Genomic DNA, 27433 nt, shown 5'->3' with positions numbered 1-27433 from the left:
AGGTAATGGAAAGACTAATGGAAAGGTTGGCAGAAGAAGAAAATCTAAGTGAATCAGTGTTGACTCGACACATGGTGTAGACAGTCCTGGTGAGTGAAGCCAAACAATTAGAAAATCCTAGTGAGTGAAGCTAGGTGAAAATCCTAGTGAGTGAAGCTAGGTGATGAAAAGTCCTAGTGAGCGAAGCTACGCAGTGGGAAAAGTCCTGGTGAGTGAAGCCAAACATGTGAAAATCTCGGTGGGTCAAGGTTGACCGAACACCTAGTGATTGGAAATCTAAGTAGGTCAAAGGATTGGCCAAATACTTAGCACAAGGAAAAAAGTTCAAGTGGATCAAAGGATTGACCTGACACTTAGTGAAGAAGTCCCAACAATTCAAGGTTGACCAGATGCTAGGCAATAAGAAGTCCCAGCAGGTCACTGTTGATCAGATGTTGGGAAAGGGAACCCTAGACTTGGATGGAAGAAGTTAGGGTTGGTAATCAATTAGGGTAATCGATTACCAAGACCTTAATCGATTAGGGTATTCGATTAAGGAGTTTGACATGAGAAAACAGAAGCATGCCTAATCGATTAGGTTAGTCGATTAGGCATGCGTAATCGATTACGTCCTGCTTAAGCGATCAGGGTGATCGCTTAAGCTAGTTTTCATGAAAGACACAGAGAGTTCGATTAACGATTAAGTAGATAGGCTTAATCACTTATGGGGTTTCTTGTGATCGAATAGAAAGGTTCTTAATCAATTCGTTTGATCGACTAAGAACACTTAAGCGATTAGAGTAGTCACTAAGGTTGAAAAACTAGTTGTTATGTGTCCGATAAAAGGGTTTTATATGCATTGTTCATAGCTCTCGCTCTCGCTCTCGCTCTCAATCTCTTCTCTTCCACTCTCTTCACCGAGCACAGATCTTCACACTAATTCTTAGAAGTTTCTTGAAGACAAGTGTTGCTATACTTCTAAGGTTCTAGAGGTGTCTACAAGCAAGAAGAGAGAAAACTAGGGTTTCTTCATTGTAAATCTTGTAAGATTTCATTTGTATCAGCTTGTATCTTTCTCTTCTTGTATCTACTGTGTGTGTGAGTTTGTACTCTTCACACTAGTTCTTGGAAGATTTTTGGAGACAAGTGTTGCTGCACTTTCAAGATTCAAGAGGTGTCTACAAGCAAGAAGAGAGCAAGCTAGGGTTTCTTCATTGTAAATCTTGTAAGATTTCATTTGTATCAGCTTGTAAAATCAAGAAGCTAATTTTATCATTACCAGTCAATTGGTCATTGTACCAGTCAACTAGTGCTGGCCAACGACACTCTAGAGAATTTGCGATTCTGCTAACAACTCTTTACTAGTCAACTGTTATAGTACCAGTCGATTGGCTACAGTACCAGTTGACTGGTTTTCACAGCTGTCGGGCACAGAAACCAGTCGACTGGTCCAAATACCAATCGACTGGTAAAATCCTAAACCTAGGGTTTTACAACAAGTACAATCTCTCGTGCACTCGTCCTCACCCACACAACTTCGACCTTGCCTTCTAGTCATCTTCCATCAGCCTTGCGTCCCTTGGATGCTCCCCCATCTTTCACTTCTTGCATTCAAGATGCTTCCTTCAGCCTTGTCCTTGTTGTTAGGTCTTCTCATGACCTTGCCTTCTAGCCTCCTCCATCAGCCTTACGCCCTTCGAATGCTTCTCCATCCTTTATGATTTGTCTTCAATAGCTTCCTTCGACTAATCAATATCAATGTTCATCCGCTAATTAGTCCATAATTAGAGAATCAATAAGTTTATTCATGAAGACTTTTTGGCTCTGAAATAATAGGCATCACAAAATCATAAAAATTATGTCAATGTGAACAAATATTTAGGTAGAATTTTCTTCGAATCTAAATCTTAAACTTAAAATCTCTAAGAACATATAACAAAATGAAATACAAGACAATAGAAATCACTTGCTGATTTTCTTATTGCACATTGATTAATTTAAATCACAAACTAAAAAAACTTAATATCCACAAATACAATATCACACGAACTCTAAATACTGCTAATAAATAATCATATAGTATTAATAAATAAAACTATAGTAGATAGTAAGTAAATAGTACCAAGCAAAAGATGGTTCTGAATATAACATTTGCTCTTGGTTGTTGTGACTAATACAATATTTGCTCTTGGTATCCTGCATGATACTAATGAGTGAAACATAAGTCATGATAGAATATGTGCTACTAAACATAATTATCTAGTCATTAAAAGAATAGTTTGCTTATTAATATAACATAAAAGAGTAAATTTGATTTGGAAGGAAAATAAAAATGAAAGAGGTCAAGCATACTTTCAAATCAATTAGGTTCAGATTAAGGCTTCGAAAGCATCTAGACAAATTTCCTCAGCATCATTTTTTCGATAATAGAAATAGAAAATGTAGCAATTTATAAGCAGTCTCAAACAATCTTTTAAGAAAAATAAAAAAAGACATACAAATAGAAAAGTAGAATTACCTCATTAAATAATTATAGATTATTCTTAGATAATTTGATTCTCTAGATAACCTCATTCTCATTTGTAAATTAGTTAGAACATTATGACTATAAGGAAACAATATATAACAACTTAAAATATAATAAACACTAAACATAGAAATTAGAAAGCAAAGAGTACAAACTGTTGGTGCAGGAAGTGATGGTGCAGTGGGATCGACAAGAGGGGAGGGGTGGATTGCCTGCAATAAGAAAATACCCTCATCAATCTTTCAACTCTAAAATAGAAACAATAAAATAATAACAAATAAAATAAAAGAAACAGAAAATAAGAGACTCAGCAATTTGACTCAGTTACAACCTAGATGGTTGTTAATCCAAGACGGTTGAACAGCGCACTAATAATCTCATTCTTTGAAGGCAAAGAAGCCTTTTAATACTTAGAGAGTTCAAGAGTTGCTAGGAAATTGAATACTGAGTTGAATGATTATTTCCTAGTTCCAGGGGCCTTTATATAGCTCCAAGAAAATCTTATCTTGAGTCTTGAGGGCGCCTCCAAAAGGGTTAGGATGCATCCAAGGGGATAAGCTGATAAACCTTTATCCACATGCCAACGATCACAAAGACTAGGTTAAGGGCACCCTCAATGCCATGGAGGGCGCCCTCAACGGTATGAGGGCGCCCTCAGTATTGCAGGGTATAAATAGCTCTAGCTTCTCTTTTTCTCCTTTTCAACTTCCAAACTCCCGATTGCTTGAGTGATTGCGGCCAACCGAAATAGGGCTCACCTGAACCTAATTTCTGGCCTTCTCCTGGAGCAGGTTTTCGCCCCGGCTTCTCATCCTTCAAACGTCGCGCACGTTCTTCTCGTCTACTGGTGTACTCTTCTGCAGCTCTCTCATCCTTTGGACGCACCGAGCCCGTCGACTTCCTTCTAGTGTCGTCCTTCTCGCTAGCTGCGTCTTCCGCTCGACTTCCTGCGCTCCTAAGCTCATGCACATTTAGACACAGAGATCAAAACTAAACATGACCTAACTTAACTCGGTTGATCACATCAAAATAACCATGGAGTCCAACAATCTCCCCCTTTTTGATGTGCATCAACCCAAATTCAAGTTAGGGTAAAAACAGACAAATAATAAATGCAAATAAAATATTTAAGCATAAATTTTCAATATAAGTAATTGCAACATAAAAACTCTATTAGTAAAAAGAAATTAACTCCCCCTAGACTTATACCTATCTCTCCCCCTTTGATCATAACAAAAAAGGGATAGGAAATTTTTAAAATAAATTCTAAGTTAACAAAGAACTCTAACCTTTAGGCAATTTAAACAAAATATTTTTGAGAAATTTCTAAAAAAATATGTTAAAAAAAACTTGTTAAAGCATTATCTAATTTCTATTTTCATGCTTTATCAGTAAGTTAATTAAATATTTTATTTCAATATTTCGACTTCTAGGCAGTGGCGAAGCACTAGGCCTTCTTAGTTATTGGAGCAACAACCACTTAGACAAAGCCTCATAAAAAAATTAACTGTTTAATTTTTCTTGCTGAAAGCGCTAACTTACAAAAGTTTAATGTAGAAAAGATTTTGAAACCCAGTATAGATTTCTTCCTACTAAATTAATCAAGTATTTAGGAGATACATAACTTTTGAAAACTTTTCTAAGTTGTCCCTGATATTTTCTAATATATCAATTCAATTTTTCATAAATTCTAAGTTTTGATTTATGAAATTTGTTTTGTTTAAAGTATGCATCAATTTTCAGATTTTCAATTTGCATTTTCTAATTTTAAATTATCTAACATTAATTTTAAGTCAGCAATTTCTTTTTCTAATTTTACTAAGTCTTTTGTAAGAATTTTGATAAAATGAAAAGACTGTTTAGGGGTTAGAGTACATACCTTACTTACCTTCATTTCTGATGTTCCCCCTTCATCGTAGATTTCTTTTGATGATTCTCCCCCTTCATCTATACTTATCTCTGAACTGGTTTCTTCTTCAATTTGATAGTTGACCATCAGTGCTACTCCTGAGAAGGCTTCGACTTCTGATTCGGAGGACGATGATTCATCCCATGTAGCCTTAAGACTCTTGCTTTTAGAGGGCATCGGTCTTTGAGACTTCTCATTATCCCTTTTCTTTAATTTTGGGCAGTCATCCTTGATGTGCCCTTCTTCGTTGCAGTTGTAGCATCGGACCATCCTTCTGTTGCACTGATACTTTCTCGACCGCGATCTAAATTTATTAGTCTTAATAAACTTATTTAACTTTCTTACCAATAGCACCACTTCAGTTTCGTCGATTGACGCTTTAGAGTCAGGATCGACCATCTGGGCTTGTAGGACAACATTGAGATTTGACTTCTCTATTTATTTAGGTTCTGCAATTCGAGATTCGTGAAGTTTAAATGTAGAAAATAAATTTTCTAGCGTACTTACCTCAAAGTCCTTAGAGATGTAGTATGAATCTACTAAGGACACTCATTCTGGAGTTATTGGGAAGACGTTGAGCGCATACCGGATCGAATATCTATTTGTTACCGATTCTTCGAGGTTATTTAGTTGAGTTATTAGCTCCTTGATTCTTGCTTGGAGTTGTGCTACCTTCTCACCATTGTTCATCCAGAGATTTGTAAGCTGAGTCCGGAGGATGTCGCGCCTTACTAACTTCGTTTCTGAGGTACCTTCGTGGAGCTCTAGGAATTTTTTCCAGAGATCTTTGGCGGAGTCGTAGCTTACAATCCGACTTACCTCCTAGGGCGGCAAAACGCTGAGCAGATGGAACTCTGTCTTTCCGTTGGCTACGAAATCAGCTTGTTCCTTTTTCGTCCAGTTGTATTCTTCCTTGTCTTTAGGGGCTGCAAAACCATATTTCATAATTAAAAGAATATCAAATTCTGTTTTGAGAAATACCTCCATTCGACGTTTCCATGTAGCGAAGTCTCCGTCGAATTTCGAGGGATGAATACTTGCACCGGCCATCGTCTTGATCTTGATGCTTTAGTCGGCGGTCAGTCCTTCTGAGGCGGTCTAGCTTTGATACCAATTGATGGTGCAACGGGGCCGACAAGAGGGAAGGAGTGAATTGCATGTAATAAGAAAATACCCTCCTCGATCTTTCAACTCTAAAATAGCAACAATAAAATAATAACAAATAAAATAAAAGAAATAAAAAAATAAGAGACTCAGTAATTTGACTTGGTTACAACCTAGATGGTTGGTAATCTAAGGCGATTGAACAACGTACTAAGATTCTCTTTCTCTGAAGGCGGAGAAGTTTTTTACACACTTAGAGAACTCAAGAGTTGCTAGGAAATTGAATACTGAGTAGAATGATTATTTTCTAGCTCCAAGGGCCTTTATATAGCTCCTGGAAATTTTATCTCGAGTCTTGAGGACGCCTCCAAAAGGGTTGAGGACGCCTCCAAGGGGATAAGCGGATAAAGCTTTATCCGCATGCCAACGATCACAAAGACTAGGTTGAGGGCGCCCTCAATGCCATGGAGGGCGCCCTCAACGCCATGAGAGTACCCTCAATGCTGCAGGGTATAAATAACTTCAGCTTCTCTTTTTCTCCTTTTTAGCTTCCGAAGTCTAACCGAAATAGGGCTCACCCGAACCCAATTTCCGACCTTCTCCTCGAGTAGGCTTCTGTCCCGGCTTCTCATCCCTTGAACGTCGTGCATGTTCTTCTCGTCCACCAGTGTACTCTTCCGCAGCTCTCTCGTCCTTCGGACGCACCGAGCCCATCGACTTCCTTCCCGTTCAGTTTTTCTCGCTAGCTGCGTCTTCCACTCGATTTCCTGCGATCGTAAGCTCCTGCACACTTAGACACAGGGATCAAAACCAAACAGGACCTAACTTAACTTGGTTGATCACATCAAAATAATCACGGGGTCCAACAGGAAGCACCAAACGATTGAACCTGTATTTTGATTATTTTAAAGGGTTCAAAGTTAAAGTTATTTGTTGTCTAACAAGTTTGAATAAGATTGCAAGAAGTCCTAAGTGTTCTTAGGCAAAAGTTCTAGTGGATTCTAGACAGGTGGAAAACCCTAGGGGGTGGTAACCCTAGGCGGAAAGTCTTGATGGGTCGAGCGCTTCGAGCAAAATCCTAGAGTCGGAGACTCTATGTTGAAATCCTGGTGGTCGCGGATTGAGTGGAAGTCTGAACGAGTCGTGGAGCGAATGTCAGCATGAAGACTGGAAGCTTCAGACGCTGAGCAAAAGTCCAGTTGGTCTGGAGAATCAATTTGGCGACAGGTGAGGACGCGTTCCCCGAAGAGGAAACAGTAGGCGTCGGTTCAACCTAGGGTTTCTGAGAAACTCGGAGTTAGAACCGGACAGTCTGATGACTATCAAATACTTATATTATTTGTATTTTATTGTGCTAACTTGATTTTGCAGGGTATACTTTGTTTCAGGACTAATATGCCTTGCAGGAATGAAGTTGCCCAATGGAAGCCTCAGATGAATAATACTCGAGGCACCCTTCATGGAGCTTGGAAGCGCCTCGAGTGTCTTGGATGAAAGCCTCACAGCAAGAAGCAAAGGCGTCTTCCAAGGAGATGGAAGGCGCCTTGAATGTTGGATGGAGGGTGCCCTCCATGGAGCTTGGAGGCGCCTTCGGGTGGATAAGCAGCGGACGCCACGGAAGCTTATCGACGTTGTGGACTCGGGCTGGAGGCGCCTCCTATGGAGGTTGGAGGCGCCCTCAATGGACTATTTAAGCCAGGTTTGAGTAGAGGCAAGAACATACTTCTCTTTACGATTTTCTACTGCGCATTACTCTACAAGACGATCCTACTACTTGATGTGCGTAGATTATATACACTTTTATGTATATTTGAACGCACATATACTTATATTTCATTAGCATAATCTATATTTATTGCACCCTATTTCATTATAATGTCATATTTCCATTATATTATATTCAGAGATCTGCTCTTTGCATATTTTGATTGACAAGACATATATTGGAGCTAAAATGAAGCAAAAACATACACGAGAACAACTTTGGAAGAAATCAAGCCAAGGTCATGTGACCCACACGGTCGCGCTCCCCCACCAGAGGAAAATCAGGTCATGACCATGTGAATCACACAAATGTGTCAATATCCTATGGCCAGGCAGCACACTGCCATGCAAAATGGCACGACCGTGCCAACTTTCCGGAGGCGAAGAAGGTCATGGCCGTGTGAATCCACATGACCATGTGACTTTGGCAGAGCAGAAGAAGGCCACGACCGTGTAATCCACACGGCCGTGTGACTCAACCCGAGAGGAAGTCGGGTAAGGCCATGTGAATCCACACAGCCATGTGACCAAAGCCGAGGCCAAAACAGAGCTGTGCTGAATTCTGGACAGATTGCAGACCGATCATAAAACGGCCATAACTTTGCGCTCAGTTGGAGTTTTGGGATGTTCTTTATATTGAAACGTAGATAACTTCAAGATCTACAACTTTTCTTCAGATCCAACAGAGAGATAGCATTGTCTACCCATGATAAATGGCACGGCCATGCCTCCCAACTACGGGTTCATCTGGACTTCCGCCCAGAGTGCAGACCAAACTTTGAACCACTATAACTTTTAGCTCCGTTAAAGCCTGTGCTTGATCAAAATATCATATTGTAGATAATTTCAAGAGATACAACTTTGATTTAGGTGAATTATGAGAAAACCTGATTTAATTGGTGAAAACTCCAATTTATCGGACCCTGATAATCCTGATTTTTCTGGGCAATTTGGAGGAGGTATAAAAGGGTCAAGAACCTCATTCTTTAACACATCTTGGGGTTGGGACTTCGTCCCTCTCCTTGGGGAAGGATTCTCCCCTTAGGGAGAAACCCTAGAACTTCATTCACCTCCATCCCTTGACTATCCGTCCATCTCCGAAGCAAGGAGACATCCCCAAGACATCGGAAATATCGATAAGCATCTCTTCTTGCCTTTCTTCTCACATCTAGTGTTGTAAGTATGCTTTACTTTATATTTTGAGGCTATTATTTATTTTCAATGGAGTAGATCTCCTTTCTAAGATTAGGGAGTATTTGTGATGTGATGGAGATGTAAAACTATGTGGATTTGCCATACTTCTATTCAATGACTTATTAATGCCTTGTTCATATTTGATGAAATGTGTGTGTGAAACATATATATATCTTTTGCATGTTTTATTACATGGTTGTATAGAATTGTTAATCTCGCAGGGGGATACCCTAGATCTTATGACCGAGGGGCGCTAGTGATAAGTTGCCCAAAGGAGAAGCAAATCTCCACAAGGAAGTAGAGGATCAGACATAATCACTATTTCTATTTCTATGTTATTGTGTGTTAGTGTGTTTCTGTGTTGTATGACCGAGGGGCATTAGTGACAGGTTACCCCGTTAATGGACTTTATAGGAATCACTTCCATTTAGTAACATATGACATGGAGTAGGAGATCATGCCGACTTATCCACTACAAGGGAGAGTCGATAATGCATCTAACTTTCTACAAGAGCATAAACATAAAGGATAGGAACTAAGCAATCTATGTAAAATTGCCTAGCATCACAAAGATACCAAAATCCTAGAATCGCACCTCAAATCATCTCTCACATCCTCTTAGCTCAACCCCTCTCAAGATCCACCATCTCTTCTCTTTCTCTTATTTTCTATTCCAACCAATCTTACGTTTGTCTAGATAATTCACCGTGCGAAGTTAACTAGTGCTTAATCAACAATCCCTATGGGATCGATAATCTTTTTATTACTGACTACGAAATCGTGCACTTGCGGTTGCGTAACACTACTCAGTAACGCAACTCCGGCAACCAGGCAACGCGACTCCGACGGCCAAAAACACAATCTTCAAGATCTGAAAAGTCATTGGTATACCTTTATTGTTGCACTTAAAATATAAATCATTGTACTTATACTTGTAATTTTCGAACTGATAGTGGATTTCCCAACGTAAGCAATCGACGATCACGGGCCTTGGAGTAGGAGTTGCCACATGCTCCGAACCAAGTAAAACCAACGTGTGTCATTTCTTTAATTATTCTTATTCCATTGCAATTTACTCTATTCTTTTAAAACGAACGAATTAGCCAAGAGCGATATTCATCCCCCTCTAACGCTTTTCGATCCTACACAAACGTTATGGAAAAAAATAAAATTACAAAAGAAAATCTTATGAATAGAAAACAGAAGAAAAGAGATCAAAGCATAAAAGAAAATGCCCTAAATTTCATCCTTACGCGACCTATCGGTAGCATGCACATTGTGTCACCACAAGGTGCAAGCAACCTATTGGCAGCAGGTGACATCGCGTGACTACAAAGTGCGCAAATAGGTGGAGACTGAGCCTCTGGCAAAGATAAGTGAATAGATGGTTATCAAGTTCATTTGGAAAAACATCCTCTGTCTGTTCGGCATCCCCCACCGGCTCGTCTCGAATAACAGGAGGTAGTTCGCAGGTCAGAAGCTCAGAAAGTGGTGCGAAGGCTATGTCATCTAGCAGGCCTTCACCTCAGTCGCCTACCCCTAGAGCAATAGTCAGGCGGAGGTCACTAACCGGGAGATTCTCATAGGCTTACGAACTCGGCTCGACCACGCAAGAGGTAGCTGGGTCGACGAGCTCTCAAGCGTCTTGTGAGCACTTCACACAACTCCAAAGGAGGCGACCGGCATAACACCATTCTAGCTGGTGTACGGAGGAGAAGCGGTGGTTCCTGTAGAGGTTGTAGTAGAATCCGACTGGGTGCTACTCTACAAAAAGGGAAATGGTGAATGAAGGTTAATGGAGCTTGACTTGGTGGATGAAGCGCGAGATAAAGCGATCATTCGACTAATGGCTTACCGACAACAGATGAGGCAGAACTATAACAGAAGGGTAATCCCGAGGTTCTTCCAGGTCAATGATCTGGTGTGGAAGAACATCAAGCCAGTCGATGATGTCACCAAACTCAAGGCACCATGGGTGGGACCGTACAAGGTCGTACAGAAACTCCGCTTGGGAGTCTATTACTTGTAAAACGAAAACTGGAGCTGAGCGACCGTGGAGCACAAATCATCTCCAATCCTACAGGCCCGGGTGAGAGGTGCGTGAGCAAATATAAATATATTCGTGTATATGCCTTCTGGATATAGGGTCGATATAAATAAAAACTAAGCTTTCTAGACTCTTGGGATGACTAGGCCAAGTTAAAAGTCGAGCGGCGACTATAAACTCCTGTCTCCATCAACGGTCGAGCGGCGACCTTAAACTCATGTCTCTATCAACGGTCGAGTGGCGACCTTAAACTCCTGTCGTCATCAACAGTCGAGCGGCAACCTTAAACTCCTATCTCCATCAACGATCGAGCGACGACCTTAAACCCCTGTCGTCATCAATGGTCGAGCGGTGACCCTAAACTCTGTCGCCATCAACAGTCGAGCGGCGACCTTAAACCCCTGTCACCATCAACGGTCGAGCGACGACCTTAAACCCGTGTTGTCATCAATGGTCGAGCGGCAACCTCAAACCCCTATCGTCATCAACGGTCGAGCGGCGACCTTAAACCCCTGTCTCCATCAACGGTCTAGCGACGACCTTAAATTCTTGTCTCCATCAATGGTTAAGTTGCGACCTTAAACTCTTGTCTTCATCAACGGTCAAGCGACGACCTTAAACCCATGACTTCATCATCGTTCAAACGACAAACTTAAACTCGGAACTGGTCGGTTAAACAAACAGATAAACTCATTGTTGATCAATAAGTCCACACTTGAGTTTACCCGATGCTCAAAAAATGAGTCGAAAAATTAAAATACTAGATGAATATAAATGTTAGCCGGACGGACAAGCATTCATTAATATTTCAAATTTTTTACAGAGGCAGAACTCTCAACTCACTCCAAATAATCTAAGACATCATTGGACAATGACTCAGTTAGCTTATCCCGACTGATAACCTTACTTGTCAGAGCGGTGGGGAGGTAGCCGCCTTCCTTGAGTTGGCTGAGTGTCCCGTTGATCGCAAGGTAGAATAGACGAAGTGCCCAATCAATGACCTTGTCATTAAAAGCATTCGAGCATATGTAGGATCACTTCATGAGCTTGAACCTACTTAGCTCAACCTCCTGATAAGTCTCTATGACTGTACGAGAGGCTTCCAACTCTGCCTTCAGTGCCGCCATCTCCTCATCTTTTACAGCAAGCTGAGTTTTCACAGCTATCTGCTCGACCGAACATTCGTCCGGCTCTGCCTTCAGAGTAGCCTCAGCTTCCTTCAAGTTCTGGGCCAACACCCGAAACTCTTTATTTTTGATCTCCAGATCTTCAATAGCCCGGAGCTTCTTGGTGTTGGCCGAATTGATTTTAGATTCAAAGGTGTTGGTTTGTTTATTAAGCAAAGCTAATTGGGTGGCCTGCTCGGTATTTTTTCCTTTCTCCGCCTCTAGTTGCTCGGTGCTTTTAGCCAAATCGGCTCTTAATTGAGCCATCTCAGCATTCACCTGCTCCAGCTATGCCAGAGAAGCGAATGATTGGCCGCTCGGCGTCCTCAGCTACTTAACTTCCTGCTCAAAAAATACAAGCATTTGACACATGGCTAGACTCTCTACCTAATACTGTGAGGAACCAGGAAATTATAAAAGTCGATCGGAGATAAATTAAGAAATATTAAAAATTTATCCCAGTGGACATTTGGGTATGACTGTCCGCGAGCGCTCCCAGAGGCATGACCATTGTACGGGCTTAGGCGTCAACCCATATTTGTACAAGCGACCCCTGAATGATTATCTGGTACTCAGGGACTCGGGATCCAGCGCATTCCGACTCACACCACTCCTTAGTCGGAAGATGGATAACCGTCGTTATGTGGCTCCGGCTGCTCGGGGTTTGACCCTTCCCTGCTGCTGGCTTCTTGGCCATACCTTAAGGCACGAATAGAGCCAATTTGGCTCTGTCCACATGGCCAGGCCATGCCATTTGGCACGACAAAAGTAGAGCAACTCTACTTTATTTCTTCTGGGTCATGCTAATTGGCACGACCAGCTCTTCAAAACTGCACCTTCAAGTGTATGGACATGTCTCAAGGCACAGCCAAGCCCAATTTGACTTTGGAAGATGACATGGATATCTTCTGGTCATACTCTGAGGCACGACCTAATCTTTATTTGTGCTGAGCCCACTTCTTGGTCATGCCATTTGGCATGCCAACGTCTTTTCTTGTTCCTTGGCTATGCTATTTGGCACGGCCAACTCCTTGATCTTCTCTTGGTCATGGCTTAAAGCATGGCCAAGTCCAATTTATCTCTAAAACGAGTTGCAGACTCCATTCCTTGCTTCAATTAATCTTCATTTGCATCTTTAGCATTTTTTTTCCGCTCCAAACTGCTCCTGAAAGTTAAAACAAGCACCGAGCATATCTCTGGATGCAAGATAGTAATTATGTTGAAATTAATATGATAAAGGGTGTAAAAATATAGATCATAGGCAACGAATACAGAAGGACGTGCGCTAAACAATACAAAATACTATATAGAATCTACGCACATCACCTGGAGAGTCTAGAATATTGAATGTGACATTCTCTTAAACCGATAAAGGATCTAGCTTTGGTGGTCATGCAATCGAAAGAAGTGATTCTTGGATCATCCTTACACTTCCATAGTCAATAAGTGCAACAACAAGCTCGACTGGCTTAGATGGTAGTGTAATCAAAGGAAACGATTCTTGGGGCTTTGTCTCTACAACACAAGTCCCTACACCTCCATCCTTATCAACAACACCTGTAACATCAAGAATACTTGGAACAGTAATATCATCAACAACAATATTATTAGGATCAACAACAATATCATGATATTCAAAACTAGAAGTCATGTACAGTAGCTAAAACAAAGTCATGAATATCATAAACTCTACAATCCATCTCCTCGGAAATTGATGAGATATATTGATCTGATAACAACTGTAACTGTGTTGATGAATGTGTCCTTTCCTAGAACTATGTTTCTTGATGTTGCTAAAATTGTTGCAACTACTCCTTAAAACTCTACTCAGGCTGCTGATACTGAAAATAAGGCTAGTAATACTGGGGTCACTCAGAAGTCTCTTGTTATGTGTTTCCATACCTGAATCCTTTAAATAAATTATACATGTCCTGCTGATAGAGCTGATAATATTGAGGATTAAGCTAATGATACTAGATCTTGGTCGGGAATACTTTGGCAAAGGAATGAATATCTTTAGCAATCACTAGTCTAGTCTCAAACTGCTGATAATTTACAGCCATCATCTCAATAAGTTCTCTGCCCTGAGTAGATGTCTTGTTAAATAAAACCCCTCCACTAGTTGCATCAACCATACTCCTATTATGTAACATAATCTCTCATAGAAGTGTATAATCAATAGCTAATCGCTAATCTGGTGCTGATGGCAACTAGCAATAAATGTCTCCTAATATTCATGTAACGGTTCTCATGTGGATTGTTGAACTTCACAAATACTCCTCCGAATAGCTGCGGTCCTAGAAACAGGAAAGAAACTCACCATAAATGATTTCTTCATCTCAAACCAGCTAGTGATAAAGTTAGGTGGGAGACACAATACAACCAATCTTTTACTAAATTCGCCAGTGAGAATAGAGATGCTCGAAGGCTAACAACTTCTAATATGCCATGTGAGTTCAATGTAGAACATACCATATGAAATTCCTATAGATGTCTATTAGAATCTTCACCAGAAAGTCTATGAAACTTTAGTAATAAATGTACTATTTGCCATAATTTGAAGTCTGCGTCCAAATCAGAGTATCGAATGCAAAAGGACACATCTAACAAATCTAGTTCTCAAAACTCTCCAATAGTCTTTTTAGTGTTATTCTCCATGTTGTTTATCAAATATAAGGTCCTGATCACACACTGCAACACTAGAACTGCTAATGACAAACAAAAGATTTCCTGGTCTTACTAGAAACACTTATATAAATATAGGAAAATATATAAAACAAAATGCATGCATACAAAAGATGAAATAATTAAGCTCTAATAATATTTTTAAATTTTTGTGACCACCAATGAAATAGAAATAAGAGAGAATAAAATTTAAAAAATAAAATAAAAAATATTTAAAAAATTAAAAAGGTGGTCTAATTGATGGAAATGGCCAAAACATGCCTTTATTCATGACATAGCTATAGTATTACTCCCCTCACTCCTTTCCTTCAACCTTCAAAGTTCAAGAGCAAAAGGGAGATACTAATAGTGACATCGAAAGAAAAATAAAATAACATAGCAGAAAAGCACGAACAAGATAAAGATAAAACTTATATACAATCTAAAAACAAATAAATATCATTAAGTTCCTCGGCAACGACTCTAAAATTTGATTAGGTCTCAACTGTCACTTATGCAAATCAAATTAACAATTTATAATCTACTGAACCTCTTAACCTACACTAAGGTAATATAATAGGGGACCAAGTTATCTCTCTCACGAAAATAATGGTAGGATGTTTGTTTTCAAATAAAATCAAACCAAGGGGTTTTATTCTGGGATTTTCTAAACCTAATACAATAAATGAAATCCTAACTAACCAGCAATGATGAACCCATAGTACAATGTCACTCTACACTACAAGTATCATCTTCTACAGAATAAATATGCATAAATGAAACTGAAATCCAATCTAACTATCGAAGACAAACTTGCACCGCATTGCCACCTTACGACACAAGCATATCTATCGACAGGCACAACATAATAAGTAACACTAATGTGCATAAGGAAATAGTAGCATTCAAACAAGTGTAAATGAACTAAACAAACTCAAACAATAATAAAAAAAAATCTAACCATACATAATTGATAAACTTACACCACATTGTCGCACTATGGGACAAGATTAACAATCATACATAATAAAACTAACAAAGTATGAAGCTAAACAATCAAACATAAATAAGAAAATAACACCTAAGTTAAACAAGAAAGTAAACTAAATTAATCAAACATAAAACAATCAAATAAGAAAGTAGATAAACTATCCAAACCAATCTCCCATGATCAACTCCAAGTCAACTAACCTTAGCCGTCACACGAAGGATTCTGATCTGGAACCACCAGAGCTTGTGGGAAGCTACACCGATGATAAAACCTCTGATTTACAGCTCCCAATAGCATAAAGTTGATAACTTGGATGAAACATGGAAACAACAAAAATTACAGTATCAACGGAACCACACAGAATTCCAGCACGACTAAAACCAAAACTAGTTCTAACAACAGAGGAATAACTTTTAATTGGTAAAGAACTGAGGTTGAGCTATGAAACCGTCAGCTAGAATTTGAGATTATATGAAATTGTGACCACCTCCGTAAGGAGTCACAATAATGCTCAGTGATGAAGTTTGAGAAGAAGCTCGCTAGAGATAGAGATGAATCAACCGACTATTCCCTCCTCTATTGAAAACTCTTTGTGTTCGCAACCACGTCTACAAGGAGTTTCGTCTGAGGGAGGAACAGAAGCAAGGGAATCGCTAGAGAAGAATCACTCTGGTGAAAGCCCTAGATCAGAGCTCACTATGTCGTCACCGCTTTGGGATGGAGATGAAGGGAGCCTCGTTGCATGGAGTAGAACCACTCCACCGGAGACGTCACCGTAAAGATGTTGTCGCTGCTCACAGGACCCACCGGAGATGCTACCGCCCATCGCCGCTTAGAGAGAATCACGAGGAGAGGAGAAAGGTGGTGTCGGGATTTGATGATGTACAAAATCGCGCACAGGAGAACTTGCCTAAAGCCCAATTCCACCTTGAACCAGAGCTACCTTTTAATCTTTTAAGTGAACCAAACCACACTTTGAATCGAACCCCACCTTGAATTAGGGTTTTGATTTGGGGCTTTGGATTTTGCTATGGAATTTTGAATTTGGGCTTTTCCTTCACTTAATCTCCCTTAAGCATATAGAAATTTAACCAAATCGTAATTGGATCAACCTAGTGTTTTTCCTCTTAATTATTATTTCCCTCAATTTTGTAAAACATAATATAATCAAATAATATCTAACATGCATATAAAATGTATAGGAATTGAAATGGAAACTAACAAAGATTCAAACACATGAAACACACTAAAAATATATAATTAGATACATAAAAGGATAAAAACACCGAGTTATATCAATAAAATAAAGTGTCTAAATGTCGATTATCACATATTCATCTAGGTCATGTTTCAGTCTCCCGTTTATAATTTTTAATTTCGTCTGGAGTATTAGAAACTTTAAAAAGTCATGATATTTTTTATTGTAGTGGTTGTAAATTAGTAAAGTTTTTTACGTTACCTTTCAATAAAAGTCTATCTTTTTCTTTTAATTCTTTTGATCTTGTTCATTCTGATGTATGGGGGTCTTCTCCTGTTACTGCAAAAGGAAGATCAAGATATTATGTTTCTTGTATTGATGATTGTACTGGTTATGCTTGAATTTATCTTATGAAACACAGATCTAATTATATTACTATTTTTAATTACTTTAAAGCTATTGTTAAAACTCAACATTCAACTATTATCAAGTATTTTTATTGTGATTTGGAGGATAAGTACACTTTCAATATTTTTTTCTCATTTATTTGCATTAGAAGGTACTATACATCAAATCTTGTGTCAAGAAACACCTGAACAAAATGAGATTGCGGAGAAAAAGTGTAGACATCTTGTTGAGACAACCCGCTCGTTCTAATTATTTGTAAATGTTCTTAGTAAATTTTGGAGAGAAAAGATTCTTACTGTTACTCATGTAATTAATATAATTCCAATTTTTCACAATTTAAATGTCTCCTTTTCAAAAATTATATGGTTGTGTTTCTGATTATTCCTCTTTACGTATTTTTTGTTATACTTATTTTATTCTTTGACCACATGTCAAGCGTGATAAGTTATCCTCCAGGTATGTTTTGTGTGTCTTCCTTGGTTATAGTGTTCACTAAAAAAAAAAAAGAGAGTCCGGGACAAATTTTGGGATGATTTATTTTTAAAAAATTCATTGCAAAAAATTTTGCGACAAAATTGGCGACAAAAAAACATTCGTCGCTAATTTCTCATTCCAAAATTTTGCGACGAATTTATGAAAATTCAACGCAAAATTTTGGGACGAATATTAAAATTCGTCACAAATTTCGTTAGAAATTTGCGACAAAAATTAATTTATCCCAAATTTCATGATCTCAAATTTGCAACGAACATATATTTTCATCGCAGATTGGCAACGAATTGTTTTTCATCGCAAAAAATGTTGCATATTTGCGAAGAAGACAAATCCAAAAAATCCTTTTTTTTCGTCCCACAAATCCAAATTTGTCCCAAATTTACGACGAATCTGGATTCATCCCAAATTTGAGACAAATCCAAATTTGTCGTAAAAAATCGTTGCTAATATCGTTGCAAATTATGAACAATGCTAAAAACATTAATTTTTTCTCATATATTTGCAGCGAAAATATATTTTCATCTCAAATCTGCAACGAATTTGAATTCGTTACAAATTAGGGACGAATCCAGATTTGTCATAAATCTGCAACGAATTTGGATTCGTCGCAAATCTGTAATGAATTTAGATTCGTCGCAAATTAGGGACGAAACCAAATTCGTCACAAATCTGCAACGAATCCAGATTCATCGCAAATCTGCAACGAATCCAAATATTATGATAAATTTGCAATGAAAATAATTTTGTCGCAAATTTTGTCGGAAAACTCAAAATTTTTTGCAAGCATTTCCCCTGTTTTTACTTTTATTATGTTTACATGTTTACATACATACAACATCATAATCACATCATATATAACACATCAACACATACTACAATTAACATATCCAACACATCCTATTAACAATCAAAGAAGTCAATTAAAATTAAACATTTCATATTCATACATAATAAAACATCATCGAAACAACAAGTTATAATATCCAAATATATCAAAGTTCAACCGTCATAATATAAACAACAAACCTAACAAGTCATCTAAACGACAAAAAAAATACAAATCGTCATGCCTCAAGACCTTTTTCCTTTCTTCTTATCCCGCGTCAAATTACAAACAAACAATAAGTAATATTTATAACAACAAAAATGTATCTAACAATAAATGATATGGCAAAAGATATGATTCATCCTAAATTGCATGAACCATATGTATACATGAAACTTATAACTAAGCGTAACAAAAAAAAAATGTATAGACCTAATCAAAAATACATGTATCAAATGTTCTATGATATAATAAAAGTATCAAAACCTATATAGCTAACTTTGCATGGATTAATAGTAGGCAAGTCAAAAATATGCAAAACATGGCATAACATGCAAAGTATCAAGGAAAAATAAAAATATACAAACAACTATAACATGACATTGAAAAAAAATACTAATATAAAACTTAATCGGTAAAGACTTACTTACTCCACCATAGGACTGTTAAAAAAAAATAATAGTAGAGATGAGTTATTAATTCTCAAGGCATATATAGAACATAGACCAAATTGCTTGGATTTATTGTCACAAACAAGATATTTTCTATCCCTTTAGAAGAACGGGTGCAATAGCATATCTCAATGCCCCACCCATAATTACATATAAAATTTAAATATGTTTAAATGCAACAAATCATGAATTTTAGCTCTATGTTAACCTGCCCATAATGTATCAATTCTCCTTCTGTGAATATCCCATTTTGGGTACATTTCATCTTATACATATAATCAGTGGGAACCCATTGGAATCCAAGATGATCCCAGTACAAGTCTACTATTTCCGTAGGTTCCTTGCTACAAACACAGAGTATTTGCACATTACCAATTTCAAAAAAAATAAAATAAAAAAAGAATTACAGTCACAGAAACATATCATGTAACCCAGAGTCCAATTCCTTAGTACCAATGGTATTTTTTGCTTGGAGTAATAAAAAATTGGGAAGTAGAATTCTAATATCTAATCCACTCACTCTTTTGCTTCATTATTTTTTACCCATATTTAATAAAGAAGCATGTGTACTCATAATACAGGAAAAAGTTAGTAAAGTACATTAAGAAATGAAATACCATTTCCCATCAGTTCAAACATAAGATCAGAAGTTAATTCTTGAAGATTATAACTATTATAGACTTAGAATTCTTTTATCTCTAGAATTGATCACCAACAAGTTGTCAATAAGATTCTCAAGTTCCAATTCTTCTGAAACATAGAATTATAATATCCAAGAGTTTGGTTATTCCAAACGAAGCAATCCATAATAGTTGTGGAATGTGGACAGAATTCCAAGTTCATAATTTTGTTCCAGACAGGCTAAGTGATTGTCCAATTTTAAATCACAAGTACAATCATGAAAGGAAGAGTTTGTTGAAGGTAAAAAAGAACACAAATAAATTGCTTCTAACTCATCAGTGATAAAATTAGCATAGCTAAATCTTGAAAAAGGTTTAGTGTTGCAGAATTGAGATTTGCCTTTATGTGCATAAAAATTCATGACAAACTCAAAACAGCCTTAATCATCATAATGTTAAATTTAAGCTATCAGCATGAAACAACAAATGAACTCTCTATGTCATGTGTACTTACCTAAACATATGATAAGAATAAAAAATCTAGCTGAAAAAACATCATTTATAAGCTAAAATTCAAAAATATAATTCAAGTGGAAACATTAAAAAAAATATACATATACATACCTGTAAACACTTGTTTCAGTTACTGCACATCTTATAGTGCTAAAAAGCCCTAAAACCATAGACATTGGACGAAGCTGACTCTAAATCTGAAAATGTTAAGAACGGGAATAAGATCTTTTTGGACATGTAATGAAAAATACTAACTTGAGCACATATTAAATTCAAGAGAAAGAATAAATTTTGGCAGAAGCACTGCTCCAATACCATATCATTCGCCACTAAAGTCACACACTTTATCAAATCAATCAGATAAAAAGGCACTTTTTCCTTCGTAGGATCATCTGAAGGACTCATTAGCGAAAAGCTAGAGCTAATTAAGTAGCAAATACTCATATTAATTCATAGCAATAACAATAGCCAGATTCAAATGAGTTCATCCTTCAGTTGCTTGCTGTTCATCAAGGTCCAAAGAGCACGGATCAAGTCTTGCAAGCATCGGGTGGCCTTGTAGTGGGCACGTATGTTCTTGGGCATCAGCTACTCTGCGACGTCGGCCGGCGAAATCTTCACTGCCGCCAGAAGCTCTCTCACCTTCTCGAACAGGGGATGCGCCTCCACTTCCAGGTAGTTCTTGGATAAGACCTTGAAGGCCTCAACCTCATAGTGCCCCAGCTCGACGTGCATGACCATCCTCCCCTTCCTTATCAGCCCCGGGCCCAGCTTCTCCACGCGGTTGGTGGTGAAGACGATGTGTCACTCACTGCCGTACGTCGACCAGAGGCCGTCGATGAAGTTGAGCAGCCTAGAGATGGTCACCTTGCTCTCGCCTTTCTCCTTTGGCTCCTTCGCCTTCTTCTCCTTCCTAGCTTCGTCGCGGGCGCTGGAGAGCTGAAGGCAGCAATCGATGTCCTACGATGATGGACTGGCCGGTGGTGTTGACGATGAGGCGGCGGAGATCGGAGGGCAGTGAGGGAAGGGGAAGGAGCACCTCGAGGGCGGCGTGTTGGAGACGGCGAGATCGACGGAGGGCCGAAAGAGAGAAAGGATCGAAAGATGACCTAGGTTTTTTGGGGGGTCGGATGATATAATGTGATTCGGCGATGAAAATACAGTTCGTCGCGAATTCGTACTAGATTCTTGGGTTTTTAAAAAATAAAAATAAATATGTCTAAATATAGAAGATAGATCTAGAAATCTTCAAATAACACAAAATAAATTTCTATGCATATATCCTAATCACATTAATGACCTCAAATATCAAATATAATTTTTTTTCTTAATTAATTTAATTAGATCGACTTAATCAATCTTAAGATTTAGTAAAAAATAATTAGAGTTTGAAAAAGATTAAAGTCATTTTATCTTGAAAAATTTATGGAGCTCAATATATTTGGTGAAAAAAATGTTTGAAGTCATCAATGTGATCAAGAGATCGATACGAACGCATAGAAACTTGTTTCGTGATTCCGAGGCCTCTAAGTCCATCTTCCGCATTTTAAATGCATTTATTTTTATTTTAAAAAAATAAGGAATATGGACGAATTTGGAAATTCGTCACAAATCTGGGATGAATTTCCAAATTCGTCCTAGATTCCTGATTTTTTTTAAAAATAAGAATAAATACGTCTAAAATATAAAAGATGGACCTAACGACCTCAGAATGACACGAAACAAGATTCTATGCATTCCTATCGAATTCCAGTTCACATTGATGGTCACAAATATCAAATATAATTTTTTATTAATTAATTTAATTAGATCAACTTAATCAATCTTAAAACTTAGTAAAAAACAGTTAGGGTTTAAAAAAGATTAAAGTCATTTCGTCTTGAAAAATTTATGAGCCTCAATATATTTGGTAAAAAAATATTTGAAGATATCAATGTGATCAGGAGATTGATATGAACGCATAAAAACTTATTTTGTGTAATTCCAATTTCTCTAGGTCCATCTTCCGCATTTTAGACGCATTTATTCTTATTTTTTAAAAAATTAGGTATCTAGAATGAATTTGGAAATTCGTCCTAGATTTGTGATGAATTTGAAAATTCATCCCAGATCTGGGACGAATTTGGTAATTCGTCCCATATTCCTAATTTTTTAAAAAATAAGAATAAATGCATCTAAAATGCAGAAGATGGACCTACAGACATCTGAATGACATGAAACAAATTTTTATGTATTCGTATTGATCTTCTGATCACATTGATGGTCTTAAATATCAAATATAATTTTTTTCTTAATCAATTTAATTAGATCGACTAAATCAATCTTAAGACTTAGTAAAAAACATTTAGGGTTTGAAAAAGATTAAAGTCATTTCATCTTGAAAAATTTATGGACCTCAATATATTTGGTGAAAAAAATGTTTGAAGTCATCATTGTGATCGGGAGATCGATACAAATGCATATAAACTTATTTCGTGTCATTCCAAGATCTCTAAGTCTATCTTCCGCATTTTAGACGTATTTATTCATATTTTTAAAAAAATCAAGAATCTGGGACGAATTTGAAAATTCGTCGCAAATATGAGATGACTTTCCAAATTCATCACAAATCTAGGATGAATTTCCAATTCATCCCAGATTTCTAATTTTTTTTAAAAAAAGAATAAATACGTCTAAAATGTAAAAGATAGACCTAGAGATAGACCCGACCCCGGGCCGGGTCTGGCCCGGACTCGGCCCGGGCCCGTAACCGGGTCAACGGGCCGGTTGCCCGTTGACCCGGTTCGCCGGGTCGAACCGGAACCGGCCCGGCAAGTTGCCGGGCCGGTTCCGGTTCATTGGGTGTAAAAACCGGCGAACCGCCGGTTAACCGGCGGGTTGAACCGGCGGTTCAGCCGCAATTAACCGGCGGTTCGTAGCCGTTGGGAGGGTTTTTTAGGTATTTTTTTTCAACGGTTAGGATCATTTGACCATTTTTTGATCAATGGCTATGATTTAGTGTCCGTTACTATCAAAACTCTATAAATAGAGAGCTTATTTCATCATTTTTCACACACATCTTCTCTACTCTTAATCTCATTTTCGTATTCTCTAATCTCTACACGCTTTCGTTTTCAATTTTCAATTACAATGGAAGGAGGCTGCAGAGGTGCATCATCTCGAGCTCGGAAGGGAAAGCAAATAATGAATCCGCGGGAGGAGGACCCCAACATTCAATCCACCGATGATCAGATCGAGCATCTTCCGAATCTGACACCCGACACACAAGGAAGTATCGATGCAATTACTTCTAAGGTTCGGGAACTTCCTCCTCTAAAGTCTTCTATTTTTACTAAACATTTTGAGAAGGTCACTCTTCCGTCGGGAGAAATGCGTGCAAAATGTAAGCACTGCAATGTTTCCTACAAATTCCAAGCCGGCGGCGGCTATGGGTCGTTGAAACGACATGTAGAAACGAAGCACCCGACGGAATATGGACTCGACCGTTCTCAAACACAATTATCAAGATTTTCTTCAACTAGCGGTAGTACCGATTCCGGTTTATTTTTATATTCGGATAATAAATTAAGAGAATCATTAGCTAAATTTGTTTCTGTAGAACATCTTTCTTTTAGTTTTGGATCTAAATGCACATTTGAAGATTTTTGTAAAGAATCTCTTAATCCATGTGCTAAACGTGTTCCTAGGACTACACTTACTCGTACAATTAAAAAATTAGTAAAACAAGGAAAAAGAATTTAATTGATGAATTTAGTAAATTAGATAATAAAGTTTCTTTATGTTCCGATATTTGAGTGATCATTGGCAAACACATTCGTATATGGGTGTGACTTGCCATTGGATCGATAACTCTTGGAACCTCCAAAAAGATTATTAGCTTATAGAGTTTTGATGAATCACATAATGCTCATAATATCGCATAATTATTATGTTTAATTTTAGAAGAATATGGTTTAACTCATAAAATATTTTCAATATCATTAGATAATGCTAGTTCTAATACCGCTTGTATAGATGATCTAAAATTTGTTTGTCAACCTATTATTGGAGGTTTATTTTTTCATATTCGTTGTGTATGCCATGTTTTAAATTTATGTATTCAAGATGGTTTAAAAATTTTAGAAAGTTATATTAAACCAATTAGAATTGCAATTTCTTATTTATGGTCTCATCCATCTATAATGAAACAATGGGGTAGGTTTTGTAAAATTAATGGAATGAGACCTAAAAAATTTCCACGTGATGTACCAACACGTTGGAATTCAACATACCAATTATTACAAGATTCATTTCAATATAAAGAATTATTATGTTCATTTTTGCACAAAACACTAATACTAATATATATTTATTTTCACAACAATGGAATATTTGTAGTAGTATTTGTGAAATTTTAAAAGTATTTAATGATGCAACCGAACAACTTTCCGGTGTTTATTATCCCACTGCTCAATTAGTTTTAGAAAATTTTTCTAATATAGTATTAGTTTTAAATGAACATATTAATAATGAATCTTTATCTCCTTGCATCTTAGCTATGAAAACTAAATGGGAAAAATATTTTTATTTAATTCCTGAAATTTATTTAATTGCATTTGCTTTAGATCCTAGATTTAAATTAGAAGTTTTACAAGAAATGATAACTTTATATTATGATGCTTTAATTCCAATTAAAGATTCTTCTTCCCCTGATCTAGCTAATATTATATATAATGTTAGAATTTATTTATAAGATATTTATAATCAATACTATCCAAAATATGGAACACAAATTAATATTTCTGAAATACAACAAACTACTACTAGTAATTTAAAATTTACAAAAGCACAACTTTTATTAAAAAACGGACAAAACGGCCATAAGGATCCTCAAGTTCCATACAGGAACTTGAGAATTATTTTACGATTTCTTTTGATTTTAATGAAGCAGATAGCGAAAATTTTGATATCTTAAAGTGGTGGTCACAGAAGGCTCAAAGCTTTCCTGTCCTCTCCGTGATCGCTAAAGAAATTTTAACTTGTCCAGTGTCAACTGTTGCTGTGGAGCAGACGTTCAGTGCCGGCGGCAACATATTAGATGAACGACGATCAACTTTGTCTTCCGACTCATTGGAAGCCCAAGCATTACTGGACGATTGGACCAGAGCGGAGAAAAGAATCCAAGGAATGCAACTTTCAGATGACGAAGTTGAAGATTTTGATACTGAAGGAACAAATACGACAGGAACAGGAAATGGAAGTGAATGAAAATGTAAAAGGATAAAAATGTAAAAGAACTACGTGGACTTTGATTCCCCTAAAGGGATACGTAGGCAACTTAAATAAGTGCAAACCCTTTTTTTTAATAAATTTTAATTTCTAATTTTTAATGTTTAATGTTTAATTTTTAATTTTTAATTTTTAATTTTTTTTAACATATTAATCTTGAACCGTGAAGAACCGTGAACCGAACCGTGAACCGGCGGTTCTGAACCGTAACCGTCTTGGGCGGTTAAGGTTAAGGGTCGACCTGCCTGGAACCGTCGAACCGGCGGTTCCGAACCGTCGAACCGTCGGTTCCGAACCGTGGTCAGGTCTACCTAGAGATGTCAGAATGACACGAAACAAGATCCTATGCATTCGTATCGAACTCTTAAACACATTGGTGACCACAAATATCAAATATAATTTTTTCTTAATTAATTTAATTAGACCGACTTAATCAATCTTAAACTTAGTAAAAAATAGTTAGGATTTGAAAAAGATTAAAGTTATTTCATCTTGAAAAATTGATGGACCTCAATATATTTGGTGAAAAAAAATGTTTGAAGCTATCAATGTGATCGGGAGATCGATACAAACACATAGAAACTTGTTTCGTGTCATTCCGAGGTCTCTAAGTCTCTCTTCCGCATTTTAGATATATTTATTCTTATTTTTTAAAAAACCAGGAATCTGGGACGAATTTGGAAATTCATCGCAAATCTGGGATGAATTTCCAAATTTGTCACAAATCTGGGATGAATTTCTAAATTCATCGCAAATCTGGGATGAATTTCCAAATTCGTCCAAGATTCCTGAATTTTTTTAACGATAAGAATAAATGCGTCTAAAATTGAAAAGATGAACCTAGAGACCTTAGAATGACACAAAACAAGATTCTATGCATTCTTATTGAACTTCTGATCACATTGATGGCCACAAATATCAAGTATAATTTTTTTTCTTAATTAATTTAATTAGATCCACTTAATCAATCTTAAAACTTAGTAAAAAATAGTTAGGGTTTGAAAAAGATTAAAGTCATTTTGTCTTGAAAAATTTATGGACCTCAATATATTTGGTGAAAAGAAAATGTTTGAAGTCATCAATGTGATCGGGAGATCAATATGAACACATAGAAACCTGTTTCGTGTCATTCCGAGGTCTTTAAGTCCATCTTCCGTATTTTAAACTCATTTATTCTTATTTTTTAAAAACTCAGGAATTTGGGACGAACATAAATTCGTCCCAAATTCACGACAAAACTGAATTTGTCCCAAATTTGGCACGATCTTGTATTCGTCGCCAATTTGGAACAAACCTAGATTTGTCGTCAATTGGTAATGAATCCAAAGATCTGTTGCAAAATTTACTGTATCTTTGTGACAAAAATATTTTTTGTTATAGATTTTGTAAAATTTCCAACAAATTTCATATTTCAACTAAAATTAGCAACGAAGTTTGCAACAAAAATTTATTTGCTGCTATTTTCCAATGATTTTATTTCATTACTAATTAGCAACGATTTCAGTTTTTGTTGCTAAATTCGTCGTAAAATTATGACGAAAATAATTCTTTGCAAAATTTCGTTCCTAAAAAACTATTTTTTATAGTGGTTGGTCAAAAGGTATATTGTTGTTTTGATCCAATCAATCAAAAATTGTATGTCTCTCATCATGTTGTATTTCTTGAGTATATTTCTTTTTCTCCTTCTTCTACCACATGACATGACTCATGCAAATTTTATTCGCATTGATCCCTTCAGTACCGACACTGACGAAGCCTCCCCCACGACTACTCTTCCACATGACAACTTCACTAAATCTGGTATTCTCGAGACATCTCCTCCCCTCCTCCTCCTGTGACTGTTCCATCACCTCGAGAGATTGTGAAAAATTCCACTCGTCGGTCTACATGTCCTCATAAGTCTACTAAACTACCTAATTTTACTTATTCTTATTATTCTAGTTCTTTTGCTTCTTTTGTTGCCTCTGTTCATCATTTTTCTAAGCCTTTTTCTATAGAGAAGCTGTTGGTAATCGTTTTTGGAAGACTGCTATGGATGAGGAATTAATTGCTCTGCATCATACTCATACTTAGGATTTGGTACCTCTGC

At 37.1% G+C, this 27433-nt stretch overlaps 2 long non-coding RNA genes across 6 annotated transcripts; both read right to left on the bottom strand.

Moving 5' to 3' along the window:
* Positions 1-1285: 1285 nt before the first annotated feature.
* LOC122046643 lies at positions 1286-16422 on the bottom strand. 5 transcript variants are annotated; one of them, XR_006130334.1, is made up of 5 exons: positions 15546-16416; positions 13017-13247; positions 2662-2718; positions 2102-2185; positions 1286-1724 (listed from the first exon to the last, which is right to left on the bottom strand). It is a non-coding gene; the product is annotated as an uncharacterized LOC122046643 (long non-coding RNA). The 5 variants fall into 5 exon arrangements; XR_006130336.1 differs by having other exon boundaries at positions 2102-2175; XR_006130333.1 differs by having other exon boundaries at positions 2102-2718; positions 15546-16422.
* A 2621-nt stretch (positions 16423-19043) lies between these two features.
* LOC122046642 lies at positions 19044-21255 on the bottom strand. Its single transcript, XR_006130331.1, has 2 exons — positions 20392-21255; positions 19044-20273 (listed from the first exon to the last, which is right to left on the bottom strand). It is a non-coding gene; the product is annotated as an uncharacterized LOC122046642 (long non-coding RNA).
* Between the last annotated feature and the right edge of the window lie 6178 nt (positions 21256-27433).

This window comes from Zingiber officinale, chromosome 2B, assembly GCF_018446385.1.
Source record: "Zingiber officinale cultivar Zhangliang chromosome 2B, Zo_v1.1, whole genome shotgun sequence".
In the NCBI taxonomy this organism is placed as follows: domain Eukaryota; kingdom Viridiplantae; phylum Streptophyta; class Magnoliopsida; order Zingiberales; family Zingiberaceae; genus Zingiber; species Zingiber officinale.
The sequence above is the reverse complement of the archived record's forward strand: the minus strand, read 5'-3'. Positions and strand labels throughout refer to the sequence as shown.